The 23,498-nt window shown below is 48.5% G+C and overlaps 1 protein-coding gene and 1 non-coding gene across 2 annotated transcripts in view; one reads left to right on the top strand and one right to left on the bottom strand.

The window, feature by feature from the left end:
• The window catches only part of ESAM (endothelial cell adhesion molecule), an 89,642-nt gene that overhangs the window by 41,475 nt on the left and 24,669 nt on the right, over positions 1 to 23,498 (bottom strand). The window lies entirely within an intron of this gene.
• On the top strand, positions 11,555 to 11,648 carry TRNAI-UAU (transfer RNA isoleucine (anticodon UAU)). Its single transcript has 2 exons — positions 11,555 to 11,592; positions 11,613 to 11,648. It is a non-coding gene; the product is annotated as a tRNA-Ile (tRNA).

The following is a 23,498-nucleotide window of genomic DNA, read 5'->3' as shown; positions in this document are numbered from 1 at the left end:
AGGCCAGACATGGATCTTTTATTGCACTGTAGATGTACCCAAAGTCTCAGAGGATGAAGGAGAGGCAAAGCTGCCCTGGCCATGTGGTCACCATGCAGAACACCAGCTCCTGTTTGTTTTCCCATATTGGCGATAGTCTCTTGTGATTCCTGTAAACCGCTGTGCCAGTGTCTGACACTAGCTCCAACAGGCAGCTGACTTGCCCCAAACTCCCTAGAAGCCTGCCAATACTCCCCAGTGAAATGCTCTTTATCTAAACGAATGAACGCAGAATGGGTCACTGCAGCACCTGGACCAGATGCACCCTCATCCAGAAGCAACTCGGAACTGTCATAAGAAACCCAGCTGGAACATGCAACCCTTACAGTCCTAAGTGACTGAGTCATTGATCTTCCAGGACACTGCATTCCTGGGTGCTATTCACCAGGCTTGCTTGAAACACTGGAATCATTAACGCCTTTGGAGATCTACCTTCAACAGAACCACATTGTCAGGCAGAGTCTCACCTAGGAAGTTCCAGCACACCCTACGATCCTACTGTAGCCTTGTGCTGCTTTCCATAGAATAACCTTGCCCCCTCCTGAACCATTCTGAAGGAGTCCTGGGGTTCTAGATCTATCAAAGGCTGCTGGGCTCAGGCCCAACAGCCCTGGTTTTCAGTGGTTTTGAGTAGGAGGGTGAAGGGGGAAAAACACAACTTTTAAAAATTAACTGTTTTAAAAAATTTAAAATAAATTTTAAAAATATAAATCTGATACAACCTAGCTACTATCTGGTGTGTGCAAAACTGGTTGGAAAAACCATCACCAGAGAGTAATCATCAGTGGTTCACAGTCACGCTAGAAGGACATATTGAGTGGGGTCCCGCAGGGGTCAGGTCTGGGCCCAGTTCTGTTCAACATCTTCATCAATTATTTAGATAATGGCATAGAGAGTACACTTAGAAAGTATGCAGATGATACCAAGCTGGGAGGACTTGCAAGTGATTTGTAGGATAGGATTAAAATTCAAAATGATCTTGACAAACTGGAGAAATGGTCTGAAGTAAATAGGGTGAAATTCAATAAGGACAATTGCAAAGTATTCCACTTAGGAAGGAACAATCAGTTGCACATGTACAAAATGGGAAATCCTAGGAAGGAGTACTATGGAAAGGGATCTGGGGGTCAGAGTGGATCACAAGCTAAATATGAGTCAACAGTGTAATGTAGTTGCAAAAAAAAGCAATCTTTGTTCTGGAATGTATTAGCAGGAGTGTTGTAAGCAAGGCAGGAGAAGTAATTCTTCTGCTGTACTCCACGCTGATTAGGTCTCAGCTAGAGTATCGTGTCCAGTTCTGAGGGCCACATTTCAGGAAAGATATGGACAAATTGGAGAAAGTCCAGAGAAGAGCAACAAAAAGGATTAAAGGTCTAGAAAACGTGACCTATGAGGGAAGTTTGAAAAAAAATTGAGTTTGTTTAGTGTGGAGAAAAGAAAACTCAGAGAAAACATAACAGTTTAAGTACACAAAAGAGGAGGGAGAAAAATTGTTCTCCTTAACCTCTGAGGATAGGACAGGAAGCAATGGGCTTAAACTGCAGCAAGGGCAGTTTAGGTTGGACATTAGGAAAAACTTCCTGTCAGGGTGGTTAAGCATTGGAATAAATTGCCCAGGGCGGTTGTGGAATCCCCATTGTTGGAGATGTTTAAGAGCAGGTTAGACAAACACCTATCAGGGATGGTCTAGATAATACTTAATCCTGCCTTGAGTGAAGGGGACTGGACTAGATGACCTCTCAAGGTCCCTTTCGGTCCTACGATTCTATCTTTATATACGTGTCACTAGTTCTTTACTTTTTTCCCGTTTGAGAGTCAAACTGCGAACTTGGATGGTTTGTACTTGTTGCTTTAATTAGTATCCTAATTCCTAGCAGAATATAGAATTTTTCCCCCTAAAGTTTCACACTTAAAATGCTTAACTTTACCAAAACACCCCACGCCACCCAATGTCCAGGGCCTTGTTCATTTCCTTACTGAGAGACCTCCACAAACCCAAAACAAGAAGGAGAACAAAGAGCCCACGCTGTATTTGCAACCAGCATCACTTTCCAACTGATTGATCTTCCATGAGCCAAAACACCTGAAATGCTTTCACCAGGCTATACTCCTCCATCAGGGTTTGCAGTTCAAAGTCAATAGGATTTGTGCTCCTAGAATATATCTACACTGCAAAGAACTCCGTCAGTGCCGAGGCTCAGAGCCTGGGTCAACTGACTTGGGCTAGCAGGGCATGGTCTGCAGGTCTAAGATTAGCAGTATAGACATTCCCCTTTGGGCTGGAGTCTGGGCTCTGAAACCCAGTGATGGTGGAGGATCTCAGTGCCTAGGCTCCAACCAAGTGGGAATGTCTACACTGATATTTTAGGCACCACAGCCTGGCCCCGCAAACCCAAGTCAATTGACCTGGGCTCTGAGGCTTGGTGCCAAGGGTTTTTCTTTGCAGTATAGACATACTCTTAGGTGCCTAAATATGAGTTTAGGACTTCAGGCTCCTACTTTTGGAAACTTTGGCCTCTATAAAAAAGTTTCACTACATTAACACAGTTATTGCGGAGTCTAGATCACTTTTCATTGTTAGCACTGGAGCAATGTTGTTTTGAAGTTACAAAGATTTCATGCCACTAAAAATACAATTTTGACCAATACTTATGCACATGCTAAATTTTAAGCACATGAGATTAATTCTAGTGATGTCAAGAGGACTATTCATGTAAGTAAAGGAACGCAGCTGGTTAAATGTTTGTGGGCTCACGGCCTTCATCTTTAATATTTTGTTTTTACCTGTAGCAGTTATGTAAAATTCAAAGACAACACCATATTAGGAGAGACTTTGAAAAGCAACATTTAGTTCTTTATACATTTAATCTAAAGCTGCAAGTTTTCACATTAGTTTTACAAAGCCTCAACTTCTTTTAAACCAAGGAATCTTTTTAGAAATTGAGTGACTTCAATGGTTGATGTAAGTTGCATCCAGTGAGCATCTGGGGCTTTACCTGGAGGCCGCAGGAGCTGCAAGTGCTCCTTGAGAATCTGAACATCTGTGTGCATTTGTACAGTGTTTACCCAAGGGCGGCTGCAAATCAGGATTGTGCTTCTGGTCACTTTGGCTCCAAATAATATTCAACTGTAGACCTGAAACGTTGTGCTCCCCGCCCTTGCTCCCAAACCTGGTCGCAGGGTTGCAAACCCCAAGCACCCAAAAAATCAAGAGTCAACTCCTTCCCCCCCCCCCCCCGGGCAAAAAGAATCAAAAGATTTTGGCTTAACAAAGATTTCTTCTTCTTCTTTTTTTTTTTTTTTTAAGATAAACTACTTTTGATTTTTCCTCTGGTGCTTGAAAAGTCAAGATTCACATTTCCCAGCTCTCTGCCCACAGGAAGGCTCCAAACTTTCATTTAAAAAAAGAAAAAAGAAAAGAAAAAAAAGCTAAAATTCTCATGCATTCAGGGGACTCCAGGAGTGGGGGCTTTGAAATAAAATATCAAATCTTGCGAGGCGCACAACAAACACTGAAAACACTGAAAACACAATAAACACTCCCACAGGCCACGCGGATTTTTTTGTTTTTTAAACCAGACAGGCAGTTTGTTTTGCAAATGGTCTAAGTTCCACACTTGCTTAGCAAAGCCATAGATGGCAGCAAGGGCTATTTGGCAAGAGGGGATTTCAGTTAATTCCTTCATTCCATTGCCTTCTATTGCCTGAAACAAATGGAATTAGATTTTTCTTGCAGTTGCTGTGAGCCAAGAACAACTCTTAAGTAGGCACTGAGGAGGGGGAACAGTTCAGCAACCAAGCTCAGAAATGTTCTTACAGTCTGGACATTGAAATGTAGATATGAGTTGGCCTACATAGCCACATCTCACACATGATTTATTGATTACAACTCATCATGTGATGATAGGCCATCACCTGGGGTTATTAAAACTGCCATGTTTAGAAGCTTCTTGCTGGAATGAGATATGACAGGGTTGTTAAGTCCCACATGACAGCTGGCAAAACAGTAGGATAAAACTAGAGGTTGAGGAGGGAGGAGGGGGAAATGCTGGTGAAATATTCACTAGTTTTTGCTAACTTCTTTGCATGCCACAAAACTTCCAGGATGCATGGCTTTTTCCACTTGTCAGTTTGCACAATCTGATCTTAGGAGCTAGAAGAATGCTGTTTCCATGGGACCAGCCAAACATACCTGAGATTTTTTTTAAATTTTAAATGAAATGGCAATAAAAATGGGTTGTGTAAGCTTGGAAGACTTGGGGGAAGGTGGTCAGATACTTTGGGAGCATATTCTATTTCTTGCCTTTTGGAAACAATACCATAGATCACAACTTGTCACTCAGTTCATACCAAATTTTGATACAGACATTGGAAAACAATACTCCAGTATATATGGCTAAATACCTGTGCATTCTAAGTGCCCACCCAGACCACCTGCTACACCCTGCCTTCTCTTGCATTTTAGCTACGTTTCTAGGATACCACGATGGTCCTTGTTGTTTTGTGAGCGCTGCTTAGTGATGGGCATCCGTCACCCAGGACCACTGCTCTTAGCAGTCAGCTTTCTGCATCATGCCTGCTGGGGTACAGGCTCGTGTGCCAACTGTGTGGATCCCCACCACAAACAATCGCAGGGGAGCAATCGCAGGGGAGCACTAGAGAGAACGGGGAAAGAGCTCCACAAACAGGTTCTCCCCCATCTCTCTTGGCAGTGTGGGAAGCCATTCACTGAAATAAACTGGAAGGGTCAGTTTCAGGAGCTCCCCACATTCCAGGCTGTGTTTAAGGTTCCAAAGAGCCAGCCGTATTCTAGCCAGCACTATCTCCGCCTGACACAGAGGAACCTCCGGATGGATCTGACTAGGGCCCTTCTACATGTATTATCAGCAGTTCCATGGCACCTCACCCTCTTGAAGAATGTACAGCAAAGAGACACAGAATCCTGGGGAGTTTGCCCAGAAAATACCCAAGAGAGAGAAACTCAATTAGCAAGGGGCTTTTTAACGAACACCACCAGGACCTTTGTCTCCTGGGACTCAGCCTCTTTTCCCATCTCACCAGAGTGCTGGCTGACTTTTCTAGGACAGCGTACAAGGCTGGCCATCCTCTCCTGTGAGCTGCTGTTGAGGATCCTCCCGAAAGAGACTGAGCCCAACCCTATACTTGACACTTGCCATGTTGGCTGGGGAGTGATTTTTTAAAAAAAACAACATTTCTACACCAGCAAAAGCCCTAACATAGCCTCAGATATACCAGTAAAAGAGTGTTTTCGCTGGCCTAGATTCTTTCGTTCTGGGAGCTGGCACAAGCTATCCTGGCAAAAGCACCCTTGCCAGTATAATCTGTGTCTACACTAGGAGGGTTGCCAGGAGAGTTGTACCTTTTCTACAAAAGACGAGGTCTAAGTGAGCCTCCCTGAGGCAGGTGCAGCTAGTTCTACTCATGGAGATAAAGGGAGGTGGGAGTAACCCTCTAGCCAGAGCGCTTTAGAGCCCAGACAGAGGACTGAGGATGTGGGCTGAGCAGTCCTGAGGCAGGAACCAGCCTGGGGCGAAGGCTTAGGCTGGACCTTGTGACTCTCTCTCTTTGTTAGTAGCGCACCACTCCTGCCTGGGCTTGGACTCCCCACAAGGTGCAGGCTGGCATGGTAACCCCTGGCAACCAACAGCACAGGTAAGACAAAGCAATGCGAACAAAGTGCTAAAAGCAAAGGCCTATGTTAACGCGACGCTACGGCTGCATGTGTGGACAACTGAGGCCGTTCCGGTTCTCAGGGGAACTCGCTACATCACCCATACTGGGGTTAGGGACCCCAAGCAGTAACTCTGTCGTTAAGGATAGAAAGACAAATTACCAGTCTAACGCCGATTCGAAAACACCCACTCGCCCCAGCCCTAATGCAAGAGCATCACGCCAGCTGGGAACTGGTCCTGCACCAATGCTTCGGTTGGTTTTTAATTAAGGTTCTTGGAAAAGCAGTTTCTGAATTACAGGACTTAGAAAAAACCGGTGGCACGTCCCCCACCCACTTCCTGAGCATCCCATCGGAACTCACAGAGACTGGCCTACAGACTTCTGCACAACTGAGATACCAGGGTGACTGGCAGACTGGACACACGCAGGCAGAGAGAAAACCCACCACATGCATCAGCTCAACCTTTCGCAGTCCGTAGCTGTTGAAGTTATTTCTCCACTGACAAGCTCTGTGGTTATTGTCTGTTACGCAGTTTCCAAGGGCCTTAGTCCTTTTCTGGAGAGCTTACACAGGTCGCAGATACGGGGCAGAGGAAGAAAGAGCCTGCGTTCTCAGGGCTGAGGGCTATTTGTACTGGGTATGGCTAAGCGCGTTTTGGAGCCCGTGGGAGCGAAGCTCCCAGCCCTGGCTGACTGATTTGGGCTAGTGGGGTGCTCGCCAGTGCTCTAAAAAGAGCTGCATAGACAGCGCTATGAAGGTGCAGCTTGGGTAGGTGACCGGATGTCCCGATTTTATAGGGACAGTCCCCATATTCAGGGCTGTGTCTTATACAGGTGCCCATTACCCCCGCTCCCCATCCCGATTTTCCACTCTTGCTATCCATCCATTAGGGATTTTGCTATGGCTAATGACTTTACATGGAAGGCAGTCAGATACTGCGGTGATGGGCAGCAGCATAAAAAGTTAAGGTAGATTAGATCGATAGGTAGATAGCCAGACAAACAACAGCAACACCATCTTCCCTTCAGCACTGATTTAGTTGGGGATTGGTCCTGCTTTGAGCAGGGGGTTGGACTAGATGACCTCCTGAGGTCCCTTCCAACCCTGAGATTCTAGGATTCTGTGATCTCGTATTGCTTGTTAAACGGAGGTCACCTTTTCCGAACATGCCAGGTGAGAGGCCTTGAATGCCACTCAGCAGCGTTAAAGCTGGTTTGCTGGCTTGTGGTATCTAGCCATGATTCTTCTGGGCTGTGAACATGCCTTAAGCTTGGACACGTCCCGTGTCTTACTGGTGCCTAGAATACCCAAAGTAGGGTGATCTTTGGGGACCTAAAGACGATAGGCTTTTGGGGGCAGGGATTCTCTAGTACCATGCTGGTGCAGCTCCTAGTGCAGGTGGGCCCTAACTTGGCTAGGGAATCTGGGCACCCGGCAGTATAAACACAATCACGAACACAGATCATGTGCAAAATACGAGACAGATGCCACAGGGCAAATACCAGAGCACTGGTGGGGCATTAATTCACTATTAGCCCTTCCACATTGCAGCACCTAACGCCCTGCTACATCCCACCAGCCTGTGGATGGGGCCTTGTGAATACTGAACAGTCTTCCACCGATGAGATCCACTAATCCTCATTAGGTTGGATTTACACGGGGAAGGGGAGGGCTTGGACACTTATTTTTAGATTCCAGCGGAAAGACCCAATGAACCAAGAAATGCACCAATCCCCTTTACAGCATCAGACTCTGCTGGTTAACACAGCCTTCTTCAGCTCCATGGGACTCAAGGCAGGCATCACACACAAGACTGCAGATCCTTTTCTTTCGTGCCTAGGACCAACAGCAGTTAGCAAGAGGGTACGCTGGAGAGGTGCCCCCACCTGTTAAACTCCAGCTAATTCCTATTTGCTTTCTGGAGCACGTTTAGTGTTTTGTTCTGATGAGAGGGGGCTATTTAGATGAGCTAAAGCAGGGACACTGCTTACGCGTACTGTGCAACAGAGCAACAAGGAGCATTCAGGTACAAGGCAGCTCCTCCACAAGGTCAGGTTTTGGGGCCTCACAGCCTAGACTCCCTGCAAAGAGCCAATTCTCCAACAGACCCAGCTGCTGCTGCACATCCAGAAGATGGTGGTAAAAGCGCTGCACTTGAGGCTGCCCGAATGGTCTGTGAGGCACAATTTAATTATAAAGGATTTAAACACAAGCTTGAAGCTACTGGGAACAAACTGAAAGCCAAGACCAGAGCAAGCAGGGTTGTGGAGGCCAAGTCCTGGTAAGAGAGAAGGTTTAGGGGATCCCTGAGGTTCTGGGAGCACATTGTCTTGCTGGATGGTATTTACCTGGATTCAATAGGACCCACAATGCGATGAGACACGGGGGACAAGGGGGTCTGGTCTGATCGGCAGTATTACTGAAGCCAGACAGGGGCTAGGAAGGGAAATAGGATTGTGTGTGCAGGAGAAGGAGTTAGTGTTTATCTGACCTGTGCTACACTAGTCAAATACTGGGGACTCTACAAACCCCTTTTCAATGCCCACAAAAGATACGGGCGGGGAGCACAGCCTTTGCTCTCCTGCCATTCTCACCCTGGGCATACTCGCACATCAGGAAGAAGCTAACCTCTTTAGGAACCAACAGATGCCTCAGGGAGCTATTCCAGAATTGCAGTCAAAATCCCCAACTAATTTCCTTTAGATGCAATGTTCTACTTCAAACCCTCCCCCACCCCACCCCAATCTAGAGGTGGCTGCATTCAATGATGAGGAAGAGGTTCATATAGCCATCTATAATCTCTATACAGTACACACACACACACACACAAACACCAGTGGCTCTTGCTGCTGGATTAGGAAAGGACTAAAACACGTCATCGTTGAGAAGATTAAACTGGGGAATATTTGTGATGAAAACACCTAGCTTCCATTTGTGCAAGCCCTGCTCTGAGCCGGTCTCCCTTTCATGTTGCTCGCAGACCACCAAAGGGTTGGTTCTCTCTCTATTTCTCCCACTGGTGGATATTTTGGACGCAGTACTGTACAGCAGTCTCTCTCTCTCTTCACCAGGAGTCTCTCTCTTTTGGAAGTTTCTCCCAGCAGGGAGTCCAAGATGGCAGGTCAGGAGGAGGCTACAGAACGCAAGCAGGGTGCAGAATAGCACACGCAGCTTGATCATTTGGTTTGACAGCCTTTTGGACCAAGTGTAGCAGAGTAGTCTGATGGCACCCCTCAGTCTGGTTGGTCTTACCTCTGCTTATAGAGCCATTTACATTTACACAAGCAATGTTACGTCGCCTCGCTTATAGGGACATCCTATCACGGTGCATATCTGGTAGGGATAGCAAGCATGTAAATATTTTAGGATGTAGCAGTTGAATTGTAGGTCCGGTCAGGACCAGGCCAAGGGCAACACTCCTGTCTGTAGCACCCTGGCTGTGGGACTCCATACCAGGAGTGGTCTGTTTGAGTCTGACTGTGGCTACATGCAGGATCCAGAGCAGCCCCACCGCTACTCCAGATGGCCTGTCCCAAATTTATCACTGCCACTGTAACCCTTTCACTTGCTCAAAACTCTGCCATGCTCTGAAGCGAAGATTTACTAGCTGTGTCTTAACCAGAGAACGAACTTTTTGCAACGTTAAGACTGCAGAGTTAAAGTCCCCCAAAGCCAGCAAATTTGAGTTTGCATGTGCAACCTTCACTCCTTTTTGGAAGCAAGCATTACACTGTGGGGTGAGTCTACACTGCAAACAGAGGTGTGACTGCATCAGGTGTAGACAGACCCGCGCCAGCTTGAATAACGCTAGCAGTGAAGCCATAGCAGCACGGGCTGTACGAGGCCGTCCCGGACCCTGGGTATGTACTTGAGTGACTAGTTCACGCGGTCACAGCTTCACTGCTATTGTTATTCAAGCTACTTAGACCAAAGCTAGCGTGGGTTTAGCGACATTTGCTGCAGTCACCCCTCGTAGTGTCGACGTACAGAGCGCGGGTGAGCACGGGCAGTTAAATCCAAACGAATAGAAAAGAGTTGATCTAGGTGTATCACCTGGCAATATATTTTTGACATATCAGGCTTGATTTTCATTACACCGTGGCCCTTTATCTTTAGAGTATAAAGGCCTTAGACATTTTATATTACGTTACCTTTTCTATTAGGCTCTGTATTGATTTTGTCCTAAAGCATGACCCAGAAATCTCTTTCTGATGCTAGAGATAGATCAGTGAATCCGAAACGTTTTATAACCCAGAGAGTTCACTGTGGCATTAGCTAACATTTTTGGAATAAGCACTGCATAGCATCATGGAGCTATTTAGTGAGCTAGTTTGTATTTCCCCTGGGATATAACTTCAAGTTGTCCCAAGATAGCCAGCACAGAGACTCAGAGGCGCTTTTTCCAATAAGTATTGTAGAACTGCTCCTTTCTAATCATGTGAGAATGTCATGGGCTAAACTTATACTCGCACGTAGCTTACTTGAAATGGAAAAAAAGAAAAAAAGATATTCACAACTCAATCTAAACAGACCAGTGGGCAGTCACCAGCTGGGAGATATGAACAACACCCTCACCCACAGCACAATCCCAGTCCCTTCCCTCGGAAGTCTCTTACTGATTTACAGACAAAGGATTCCAGACAAAATCAAGCCACTGGGACCGAATTGCCAAAGACCATTCCAACTTACTAACCAGCTGGGTGCGATAAAGAACACCCTTACTAGGTAGCTGTTGCCACAACCACTTCCCCGCCACCTTCATATTTGAGTTGGGTGGGAATTTTCCATCAAAATATGTGCTCAGTGGAAAATGTGGTTTCCATAAGTCAAGACTTTCTGCCTGAAAAAGTTGATTTTGCGGAAAATGTTGATGTTCCACCAGGAAAATCAAAACAACGTATTTCATGCGGGGTCAGGTCATCCTGAATTGAAACAGCGGGGTTTGTTCAATCAAATCAAAATGTTTAGTTTCAGCCCAGCGTTAATCTGCGTTCACCTGAGCTACTGCAGTGCCATCTCCCACGATGCCTCATGGTTGCCTTTCTGGCTGAGTTGCAGTGATGCATCGTGGGAGTCTTTTGACCAGAGTACATCATGGGAGATGTAGTCTGGTTGGTGAGCCTGGCCATAGGCAAGAATGGGGGAAATGAAGCACCCCAAATACAATCCCACAAGGTGCCCTGGTGGCTCAGGCAGACAGCTTAATGGTGAATCGAGCCAAAGGGGAAAAACAAAACATTTGAACACTCCCAAATCAAAACTTTTCAGAATTTTTTGTTCCACGAAAGATTTCGATACTTCAGCTTTTCATTCCAATTTGGGACAGAAACAAATATTGAAGTTTCCTCTGGGATGGAAATTCCAAATTTTGATCTGCTCTGCTTTATAGTCCCCTTCGATCACCAGGGTCACAGACAAGGTCTACATTAGCCCCTCATGCGATGGAGCTTTGGGAGGGCCTTTCTTCCTGAACACAGGACTACTGATTTGTCCCATACGCTGCAAAAATGGCATTTGTCCGAAATAGAAACATTTTCAGTGAATCGTATGAAGAAAGCACGACACAGAGGTGTTAAGAGATTTCTTGTTCAACTGCAAACCTTTCTCCTTTCAGATGTACCCTTCTGATGTTTGGATTTCACTGCATTTCACTTTTGAGTGCTCATCTGAGTGACTTTCATACATTATTTACCATTGCACTGAGAAATAACATCCACCCCACCAAGTACCAACACCCTCACTCAACTCCACTGAGAATTTTTTGGGGTCACTCCTTGCCTTTATCAGCCTAGGGGCCTGGGAGAAGAGCAGTGAACAGGTGCCCCAGTGGCGCAATTGGTTAGTGCGCAGCACTTATAGGGCAGTGCTGAGAGGAGTGATGCTGAGGTTGTGAGTTCAAGCCTCACCTGGAGCACTGGTTTTCATTAACCAAATGGCTTCACCCCCCTCACTTGGCAATGTAGAATTCCAGCCCAGGGGAAGCAAAAGTGGATGGGAACCTGGGAGACAGTGACCATGAGATGGTCAAGTTCAGGATCCTGACACAAGGAAGAAAGGAGAGCAGCAGAATACGGACCCTGGACTTCAGAAAAGCAGACTTTGACTCCCTCAGGGAACTGATGGGCAGGATCCCCTGGGAGAATAACATGAGGGGGAAAGGAGTCCAGGAGAACTGGTTGTATTTTAAAGAATCCTTATTGAGGTTACAGGGACAAACCATCCTGATGTGTCGAAAGAATAGTAAATATGGCAGGCGACCAGCTTGGCTTAACAGTGAAATCCTTGCGGATCTTAACCACAAAAAAGAAGCTTACAAGAAGTGGAAGATTGGACAAATGACCAGGGAGGAGTATAAAAATATTGCTCGGGCATGTAGGAATGAAATCAGGAAGGCTAAATTACACCTGGAATTGCAGCTAGCGAGGGATGTTAAGAGTAACAAGAAGGGTTTCTTGAGGTATGTTGGCAATAAGAAGAAAGCCAAGGGAAGTGTGGGCCCCTTACTAAATGAGGGAGGCAACCTAGTGACAGAGGATGTGGAAAAAGCTAACGTACTCAATGCTTTTTTTGCCTCTGTCTTCACGAACAAGGTCAGCTCCCAGACTACTGCACTGGGCAGCAGAGCATGGGGAAGAGGTGACCAGCCCTCTGTGAAGGAAGAAGTGGTTTGGGACTATTTAGAAAAACTGGACGTGCACAAGTCCATGGGGCCGGATGCGTTGCATCCGAGAGTGCTAAAGAAATTGGCGGATGTGATTGCAGAGCCATTGGCCATTATGTTTGAAAACTCATGGCTATCGAAGGAAGTCCGGGAAGACTGGAAAAAGGCTAATGTAGTGCCCATCTTTAAAAAAGGGAAGAAGCAGGATCCTGGGAACTACAGGCCGGTCAGCCTCACCTCAGTCCCCGGAAAAATCATGGAGCATGTCCTCAAGAAATCAATTTTGAAGCACTTAGACGAGAGGAAAGTGATCAGGAACAGTCAACATGGATTCACCAAGGGCAAGTCATGCCTGACTAATCTAATTGCCTTCTATGATGAGATAACTGGTTCTGTGGATGAAGGAAAAGCAGTGGACCTGTTATTCCTCAACTTTAGCAAAGCTTTTGACACGGTCTCCCACAGTATTCTTGTCAGCAAGTTAAGGAAGTATGGGCTGGATGAATGCACTACAAGGTGGGTAGAAAGTTGGCTAGATTGTCGGGCTCAACGGGTAGTGATCAATGGCTCCATGTCTAGTTGGCAGCCGGTATCAAGTGGAGTGCCCCAAGGGTCGGTCCTGGGGCCGGTTTTGTTCAATATCTTCATTAATGATCTGCAGGATGGTGTGGATTCACCCTCAGCAAGTTTGCAGATGACACTAAACTGGGAGGAGTGGTAGATATGCTGGAGGGTAGGGATAGGATACAGAGGGACCTAGACAAATTGGAGGATTGGGCCAAAAGAAATCTGATGAGGTTCAACAAGGACAAGTGCAGAGTCTTGCACTTAGGACGGAAGAATCCAATGCACCGCTACAGACTAGGGACCGAATGGCTCGGCAGCAGTTCTGCAGAGAAGGACCTAGGGGTGACAGTGGACGAGAAGCTGGATATGAGTCAACAGTGTGCCCTTGTTGCCAAGAAGGCCAATGGCATTTTGGGTTGCATAAGTAGGGGCATTGCCAGCAGATCAAGGGACGTGATTGTTCCCCTCTATTCGACATTGGTGAGGCCTCATCTGGAGTACTGTGTCCAGTTTTGGGCCCCACACTACAAGAAGGATGTGGAGAAATTGGAGAGAGTCCAGCGAAGGGCAACAAAAATGATTAGGGGACTGGAACACATGACTTATGAGGAGAGGCTGAGGGAACCTGGGGATGGGTCCTGCTTTTGAGCAGGGGGTTGGACTAGATGACCTCCTGAGGTCCCTTCCAACCCTGATATTCTATGATTCTATGATTCCATGAACTGGGATTGTTTAGTCTGCAGAAGAGAAGAATGAGGGGGGATTTGATAGCTGCTTTTAACTACCTGAAAGGTGGATCCAAAGAGGATGGATCTAGACGATTCTCAGTGATAACAGATGACAGGACAAGGAGTAATGGTCTCAAGTTGCAGTGGGGGAGGTTTAGGTTGGATATTAGGAAAAACTTTTTCACTAGGAGGATGGTGAAACACTGGAATGCGTTACCTAGGGAGGTGGTGGAATCCCCTTCCTTAGAAGTTTTTAAGGTCAGGCTTGACAAAGCCCTGGCTGGGATGAATTAGTTGGGATTGGTCCTGCTCTGGGCAGGGGGTTGGACTAGATGGCCCCCAGAGGTCCCTTCCAACTCTGTTATTCTATGATTCTATGACACCGAGGAGGGGGGAGGACTCAAAAATGCCCCCTTTAATTATTCCCTCCTCTTCAGAGTGCAGGTCAGAATCTACAATCCTTTCTCCCCCACCAGCCCCTGTGCCAGGATCCCTCAAGCAGAGCTTGGCGTCCTGCGGATCCTTGATGCCTGGGGAGGGAGAGAGTCCACAACCGATATGACATAAAGCATGCACTTGAGTGCAGACTCAGGGACCACCAGGCCAGCTAGCAGAGCGTTCGTACAGCCCAGGCCCTGGGTGTCTGAGTATGGGCAGCCACAAGGCTGGGGTGATCACACCTCGGATCAATACAAGGTGAAAGTGTACCTTTGGGGCGTGGATGAAGGAAGAATGAGAGTGCTGGGGCTAGACAGTCTCCTATGCAGGTTGTGAAATGAGCCCCTAACCCGAGACTCTCAGCACCGTGTGTTGGTCTGTAACCGGGACATGTGGCCAAGATTTAGGTATTTTCTACAGCACACACTCAGCACAGTCAGACATTAATTCCTCCGGCGGAGCCAGCAGTTTCTCTGCTTGGGGGGGCCACAACTAGTCAGTGCATTCATCATATCCCAGACTCGCGAACGCCGTTGACTTGTGCCACCGCCCTTCCTCTGCAGCTCAGCCCCTTGCTCCAGGGTATCTTCCGATTATCCCAGTTTGGCATCATGCTTTCAAACTTATTCCATATGCTCCCTGGCCTGGTCAAAGTACAGGGTTGCTACTGGCTCAGTTAAAAATTTGGCCTCAGGCCACTAAGCTGCAGGCCTGAGTCTCCCTGTGGATCAGTTCCCTGGCTCAGCCACAGGTGGCTGGGGGGAGGGGAGAGGGCCGGAGAGGCAGCAGCCATCCACTCAGCTTGTCCCTTTAGGGTATGTCTACACTGCAGTTAGACACCCACAGCTGACTCAGGCTTGCGGGGCCGTTTCATTACAATGTAGACCTGTGGGCTCAGGCTGGCACCCAGGCTCTAAGGCCCTGCGAGGTGGGAGGGCCCCAGAGCTCGGATGGCAGCCTGAGCGGGGAAATCTGCATTGCAATGAAACAGCCGGGCAACCCAAGCCCCGCAAGCCCGCGTCAGCTGTAGGCAGACCCTCAATGCTGCAGGCGTGCGTAGATGAGAGCACAGCACCGAGAGCCCGTGCTCCGCTCTGAAGAGAAGTTTCACCTCTCACCTAACGGTTTCGGTGACTCAAAGCGATTAACTAGAACGTAGTTTTATGGGCGTGGGCTGCGGAAATGCATTCGGAGGGAGATCAATTTGAATAATACAATTTGCAGTACTAATTCAGGGGCGATTTCACACACTTGGTGATGGACAGTCTGTCTTTGCTAACGTGCACTCAAGTCTTGTCGACACTAAGCAGCACAGTTAAGCCAACATAACCCCTGGTATAGACAGAATTCTTCCACCTCCCCAAGAAGGGATCGCTAGGTCGAAGGATGACCTACGCCGGGGGGAGAACCCATCCCGTTGGTGCAGGTAGCGTCTACACTGCAGCACTTCTAGTGTCGACAAGCCCTCAGACTAAGAGCTCTAACAGACGCCAAACTGCATTTAAAACCAGCGGCTCTGGTGCGTTAGCAGGCAGAAGTCAGCAGCAGCAGTGATCTGTTCATGGGCGCTCTCTTGGCTGGAACAGCGTTACATGGAGTGCGAAGAAAAGAAGCCAAATTGCAGTCGGGACCCACCAATGCTAGAGACCCCGCAGAATAGGCGAGAGGAATTGCCCTAGCGCACATCCACCCCGTGGTCCGTCTAGCCCAGTATCCTGTCTCCGGCAGTGGCCGGCCCCAGCTGCTTCAGAGGAAGGTGTCAAACCCCTGGAAAGGACAGTTACACAGTAACCCACCTACAGGGGAAGGGTCTTTCTAACCCAGCCAGCAGTTAGTCGTTGGCTCGTGCTGTGAGTCAGGAGGGCTGAGATCTCCCATTTCTGTGCTCGGATGAGGAACTGGGGATTTTTATGATGTCCGGCCTTTGGGCTCATGGTGTGCAGCGACAGTGCACATAGGCACAGCAACTCCAGCAGAAGGAAGCTGGACCAGGATCCCATTACCGACCTGTCCCCGCAGCACCAGGGCCATGCACAGGGAAGCTCCGCGTGGCCAGTTTTCAGGTCCTTGTATGTGGCATTTGCACTCTTTGAACGGATCCGTATCAACACATTAGAGCTCAATGGGTGCAACAGAACGGGGTAATCGAGCCAACACTCATCGCTTTCTGCCACGTTGTGTGTGTCTCGGATGAGGGAAAGCTGAAAGAACAAGCACCCTTCTAGCATTCCCTCCTGTCTTGCAGCTTGTTGCCTCTGTGGGGAGGGATAGCTCAGTGGTTTGAGCATTGGCCTGCTAAACCAAGGGTTGTGAGTTCAATCCTTGAGGGGCCCTTTTAGGGATCTGGGGCAAAAATTGGGGATTGGTCCTGCTTTGAGCAGGGGGTTGGACTAGATGACCTCCTGAGGTCCCTTCCCACCCTGATAGTCTATGATTCTATTGTACCCTAAGAAGTCACTTTCCCATCCTAGCTTCGTGCACTGGGAAGATGGCATCACCCTGCTAATGCTTGGCTCCAGGAGCTCGCTGCATGCTCTCCGCCGGTCCAACCAGAAGCGCTGGGAACAGAGGAGCTGCTGCTGCTCTGGGCAGTTTGTCTGGCTGCTGCTTCATAACTCACCTGCTTTGCATGGGAAATTCTTTGCTACCTGCATTTCTCTCTTAAAGTTTTGTTTTGTCAGTGAATATTTATAGGTCTGATTTAAAAGGAGTTTAGCAGAAATCTTCCCAGTGACTTATTCACTCTAGATCAGAGCAAGTAAATTGCCTAAATCTGAGGATGAGGCCATGTCCCTTTAAGAGTAGCTGAGTTTAGCCACACCTGCTGTGCTGGATGAACTGACCCCTCCACCCCTTCCCGCCCCCTGCAACCCCAACCCCCATCCAGTCCTGATCAGCTGGGTGATTTCTTTAAAAGGGCTTGAACTCAGGGTGGAAACCTGGAGAGTGGGCAGGCAGTTGTCAAAGGCCCTGTGCTAGGCTCTGCAGGAGGCTGAGGGGACTCCAGGGAAGGAACCTGGGAGCCAGGGCTGTATTCCAGAGCCAGAGCCAGAGCCTGAAAGATAACCCAGAAAGGAGTGGAAAGAGCCCATGTGGGGAGAAAGTACTTGGTGTTTGTTTGGACTTGTGACCGTGAGAGGGGATTGAACTCAGAGTGGCTGGAACCTGGGAACTGAGCTGTGTGAATCTCCAGGACAGACAAAACCTGGGTGAGAGAAAACTGAGGCAGGGAGTGCCTGCAGTGCCACACTCGGCCAGCAGGGGGCACTGTATCATAGACTGCCATCTAGACCCATCCCCTGCTCAAAGCAGGACCGATCCCCAACTAAATCATCCCAGCCAAGGCTTGGTCAAGCCGGGCCTTAAAAATCTCTAAGGATGGAGATTCCACCCCCTCCCTAGGGAACCCATTCCAGGGCTTCACAACCCTTCTAGTGAAAAAGGTTTTCCTAATATCCAACCTAAATCTCCCCCACTGCAACTTGAGACCATTGCTCCTTGTTCTGTCATCTGCTACCACTGGGAACAGCCGAGCTCCATCCTCTTTGGAACCCCCCTTCAGGCAGTTGAAGGCTGCTATCAAATCCCCCCCTCACTCTTCTCTTCCGCAGACTAAATAACCCCAGTTCCCTCAGCCTCTCCTTATAAGTCTCTGTAGAGCAGGCATGCCCCATGACAGGCACATTCAATGTATTAGACCCCAAAAAACGTATATTCATCTAATATCATGGCAAATGCAAGTCAGGAAATACAAAGGGAAGGTTCTGGCAAGTCTGCCCATCTTGTATCTTCATGGGCCACATTTCACAGCATTAACCTGCACATTGACACTTACAGGAGGAATAAAAAACATGCACAGGAGAACGGAGGAAAAGTGGAAAGGCTGCACTTCCTGACTTGGCAAGAATAACCACGGCAACCACAGGAGGAGCGTGCAGGTCTCCATTTTAAAATCCTCGTTACATGAAGGAACGAGAGAAAGCTAAGGGGCTCTTTCAGTCCGGATCAGTGCTGTCTCGTTTTCTGCAGTGACGCCTGGCTCCCCGTGCACAGGCTGGAGTCCGCAAATGTTTCAGCATAGGAAAATCCCTAAGTTGAAATCTCTCTCTGCCATGTTACTCTAGTTAGGACACTCGTTCGCAGCTCCAGTGGTAAGCTACAAGTTGCATCAACCTTTCAGACAGTTATTTTTATGACGATAGTCCCTGGAAGCCTGGTCCAACGCACCGTACAGCCACATGGCGAAAGATCGCCCTGTGCCACAGAACTGACCGTTTCAATGGACCAAACGAAGGGTGAAAGGAAGGATTATCATCCCCACTGTACACAGGAGGGACTGAGGCCAGAGAGATAAAGTGACTTATCCAAGTGCACATGGAGTCTGTGGCTAGGGCGGGAACTGAAACTATACCTCTTGACTTCCAATCAGTGCCAGGGAGGCCACCCTTCCCCACCAGCAGATAACAGCTGATCAAGAGTCCAAAACAGGCTAGTTCAGGGCTCAGCTCTATTTGCTCTCGAGAAGTGAGCAGCTGCTCTGGCATTTGACAAACAGCCGGCTCCCAGGGCAGATGAAAAAGTACAGAATATGGAAAAGACCGCCATGATGGGTCCAACGCCAACCAGTGCCTAGGCAACACCCCCACACAGCCGCAGGATAAAAGCCATGGAGCCTAACATGCAATCCCAGCTCAGTGCTCCCAGAGAAGGGGACAGTACGGCCACGCCCCTGCCAGCATACCCCAGGGAAACTCTCTCCCAGCTCCAGGTTTGGAGATCAGTTCTTCACTGATTACAAGGCAGAAGTGACCATTGTAATAATCTCGTCTGGCCTCCTGCCTAACACAGGCCAGAGACCTGTCCCACAAGGATTCCTAGAACAGAGCTTTGAGAAAAGCATCCAGTTTGATTTAAACATGGTCAGCGATGGAGAGTCTGTCCACTGTTTGTCCACAAGCACTTTTGCCCACTTGCCCAGGGTTCATCACCTAACCCCAGCCACACCCCAAGGCGCTGCTGGGGTTTGTCCATTTATTCTTCATGCCTATTTAGGGGATTCTGCCAGTCACAAGATGGGAGGGGTTTGACCATATGTGCTAGAAGGGAAGTTCTCCGAACCGTGGCTCTGTTTCAGGAAGGGATACCAGGAAGATAAAGGAGTGTCTGTATGTTTAAGCAGCTTTTTCTAGTGCTCCAGGGACTGACCTGAGCAGCCATGCTGCGCATTCCAAGGAAACGTCATTCTTATCTGACTGCACTGTTTCTCGGTCTCGCGCCACACAGTTCCCCTGGTCACCGATCACTTCTTGCTCCGGTAGTGCCTATGGCAATCCCCACTACTAACATCTTCATTTATCTCCCAGACTACAGCAAGCATGGAAGGGACAGATTTGCCCATTTCCCAACAGCCTCTGCCTTGAGCCAGTACTCAGTGGGGCTCGGTAACCGCATTCACAGGCTGCCCAATCAGGGCCTGCATGCTATAAACTCTCTTTTAAAATGGGAATTAACCAGCTGTCGCTGAAGGTTGTGGAAATAAACTTTCCTGTGGGAATCAGAGGCAGAGCTGTAGGAGTCTGCCAGTAGCAGGAAGGACCGGTTTGAAGACCGGCACGAACTCCCCTCGTCCATCTCAGCAGATCATTAAATCTGAAGCCTGACGACAACAATTTGAAATGTCACCACCAACTTTTGCACCGCTGGTCATTTTAGTCGAGCTGCCCAGTTATTCTTGGACTGCAGGCAGAGTAGGAGTGCCATGATTTCCACCACCACAGCTCTGGTCCACAAGGAACAGCAAAGACGTCTTAAGACCTCTGCAGAACCTGCTGAGATTGTCCAGTGGAGGAAAACACACCCTGGGTACAACCAAGATTACTCGCTTCCCCAGGGGGGATGCAGGATATTTAAAGCCGCTAATCAGATGGACAACATTCCTATCTCCAGGGGCCAGAGCAGCTGCCACTCATCTGAGAGCCCCACACCCTGATAAGGGTGGGAGACAGACTGAACACCCTTCCCACTGCAGAGCTCACAGAGCTCAGGAAATGACCACAGCGTAATTGTCTCATGCATAATTGTCTCCTCAGCAAACCGGAGGCAGAAAATTCATTTCTGCAGCATGCCACACTCGGAGCTGAGCAGGAAGTTGGACCCAGACGCGTTTGCTAGGAGTCTGCAAGGTGCCATCCTTAACGGCTTGTTGCAAAGACACAGTGGCATTGGTAACCCACCCGGCTCATTGGTACGGCCCGAAAGGAGCGGAGATTGTGCACCTTTTCACCATCACAACCCCCCTGCTCCTCTCCATCAGCACCGATCGCCCAGGTTCTGGGGCAGAAATCACCTGCGAACCAGTGGACGGGAGCAGAAACAGCCAGGGCGCCCAACGCTCGGTGTTTTCTCCTGTGCCCGCAGAAAAGGGTGGCCATCCCCGGAGCCGGCTCCAGACACCAGCGCTCCAAGCAGGTGCTTGGGCCGGCGGTTCGCAAGGGGCGGCAGCGTTTCCGCCGTGGCGGCAATTCGGCGGCAGCTTCTCCGTTCCGCCGGCCGTGGTGGCAGGTTTTTTTCACTGCTTGGGGCGGCAAAACCTGTAGAGCCGGCCCTGGCCATTCCTATCCAGGTTTGGGACACTGCAGAACCCTGCATTTCATGCTGCAATCGGCCTCCCCCTCCCAGGGCAGTTGGGCTCCACACCAGCTCTCTTCCCAGGAGAGGAGGGCCAGTCCAGTGGTTAGGGCACTAGCCCTCAACTTGGGAGACCCGGGTTCAAATCCCTGCCCTGCTCTTGGGCAAGTCACTTAGCGTCTCTGTGCCCCAGAGTAATGGTTCTTCCCTGCCTCACTGGGATGTGCAAAGATAAACAAAGTAAAGATTGGGAGGTGAGGGGGATCGTGTAAGTACGTGATACATCAAGACTGCCTTTGGATTTTGCTAGTGAGATTCCTCCATCCTCATTCATCTCTAACCACTAGGTGTATTCCTTTGACTAGAGGATGGCTAGCAACATTTGCAATCTCTGCCGGTCCTGTATTATTCCTGTGCTGACATCAGTGCTTCTCAGTGGAGGTTTCCAAACAAACCGGCGCAGGCCTAGGGAGAGGACAGCACCTCACCCGGTTCATAGCATCGAGGATGGCTGGAGTCAGTCTGGCCCAGCAAGCACTCAGACTGACTGCAGAGAAGATGCCTGGCGGAGAGGAGATAGCATCTCCACTGCCTCACACATCGATGGCCTTAAAAATTATGAATCTATGAAAATGCACTTTAATGCATCCCTTGGTGAATTGCAAAGATGTTCCTAACCTCTCCACCTTGTCTGGCTCTGGAATTGTTCTCTGAGCTCTCAGGGTCACTGGCGTTTGCTACAGACTTAAAGGATTTGAAACAGTTAGGTGGTGAATATCTTAATCAGATCAAAAAATTAATTTACTACAGGCATGCATATGCCTAAACATGGCGAGTGAGTGAGCCAGCCCTACCAGAAACACAGGCTGGAGCAAGAATATTTATCTGTACATTACTCAGCACAAACCTAAACTGGAGCTGGTGACGAAAACTGTACCCCTCCCCCATCACACACACCCACCCCCCACTGCCTGTTTCATCAAGGCACAAGGGAGAAGTCTGCTGTTGCCAAGACTGTCAGTAAACGGCCCATTTCAAATCTGATCTCTATCCTCAGACACTCGACTATTCCAAGTACCCTGTAACTGCTCACAGACTCCTCACTAACTCAATGGGAGTTTGTGCCTACTAAAGCCGACCGACATGCAACAGAATTCTGTTTGTGGGGTTTGCGTCCTTTTGGCTTCAAATGTGGCTCTACTAAAGAAAGTGACTAAAAAAGGCATCATGAGATTCCATAGCTGTGACTCAGTGATCTTGGTATCAAATCTGTCACATTTACAAGTAAAGGCATTATTTTATTCCAACTACCAGCCCCGCAAACTTCCCTGGAATAGGTGTTATGCTGGTGTGTCTCCTTCTGATGCTTCATCCCGAGAAACAGAGGTTCTTCAATTCACAGCATGCCTAACACTGGTGGAATCTCTTCAGTGGGTTTGCACAGGTGTAACTAGGCTGTAGGGCTGGACCAGTCACAAGTGTGCACTGAAATAACGAAAGAGCTGTTATTTCAATGCAAATCTGCATGGGGACAGCTGCTTGAATCTTAGCAAAATCAAATTAGGACACCTGCCAGAGTGTCCGCACCAAAATCAAGAGGAGTGAATTAAAGCGGCGTTTGCTATTTCACTGCAAGTTCAGGTGTAGCTCAGCACTTACTAAATCCATGGTATGGCCACACCTTGAATAGCGTGTGCAGTTCTGGTCGCCGCATCTCTAAAAAGACACGTTAAAATTGGAAAAGGGGCAGAGAAGGGCAACAAAGATGATTAAGGGTATGGGACAGCTTCCATACGGGGCGAGATTAATAAGACCGGGACTGTCCATCTTAGAAAAGAGACTACTAAGCGGGGATATGATAGCAGTCTATAAAATCACGAATGGTGTGGGGAAAGTGAAAGTGCTTTTCAACCCTTCAGATAACACAGGTAGCAGGGGACACTCAATGAAATTCAGAGGCAGCAGGTTTAAAACAAACAAAAGGAAGTATTTCTTCACACAAAGCGCAGTCAACCTGCGGAACTTGTTGCCAAGGAATGTTGTGAAGGCCAAAAGTATAACCGGGTTCAACAGATAAATTCATTGAGGATAGGTCCATCAATGGCTATTAGCCAAGATAGTCAGGGATACAACCCCATGCTCTGAGTGTCCCTATACCTCTGATTGCCAGATGTGGGGAGTGGACAGCAGGGGATCATAGAATCGTAGAATATCAGGGTTGGAAGGGACCTCAGGAGGTCATCGAGTCCAACCCCCTGCTCAAAGCAGGACCAATCCCCAACTAAATCATCCCAGCCAGGGCTTTGTCAAGCCTGACCTTAAAAACCACCACCTCCCTAGGTAACCCGTTCCAGTGCTTCACCACCCTCCTCGTGAAATAGTGTTTCCTAACATCCAACCAAACCTCCCCCACTGCAACTTGAGACCATTACTCCTCATTCTGTCATCTGAATACTTACAGTGTTTCATTGTGTGGGATGGATCACTCAGTCATTGCCCTGTTCTGTTCATTCACCATGAAGCAGTCACAGTTTATTAGACCCTGCAGAACTCTGCAGCTACACAGCTTGATGGTAGCTTGACCAGAGACTGCCCTCGGAGAAGCCATCGTGCAGAGTAACAGTCGGCTAATAAGAAGAAGGAGCTCATGGGATTGTCACAATCATCAGCTGGGCCCTCTGTCTGAAAGCAGCGGGCTGAGACAAGCAGATCTCCATCCTTACTCTGTGTCTCTCTGTGTGTG

This window comes from Lepidochelys kempii, chromosome 22 (genome assembly GCF_965140285.1).
Source record: "Lepidochelys kempii isolate rLepKem1 chromosome 22, rLepKem1.hap1, whole genome shotgun sequence".
NCBI classification, from domain to species: Eukaryota; Metazoa; Chordata; order Testudines; family Cheloniidae; genus Lepidochelys; species Lepidochelys kempii.
This window is presented reverse-complemented; position numbering and strand designations above follow the sequence as displayed.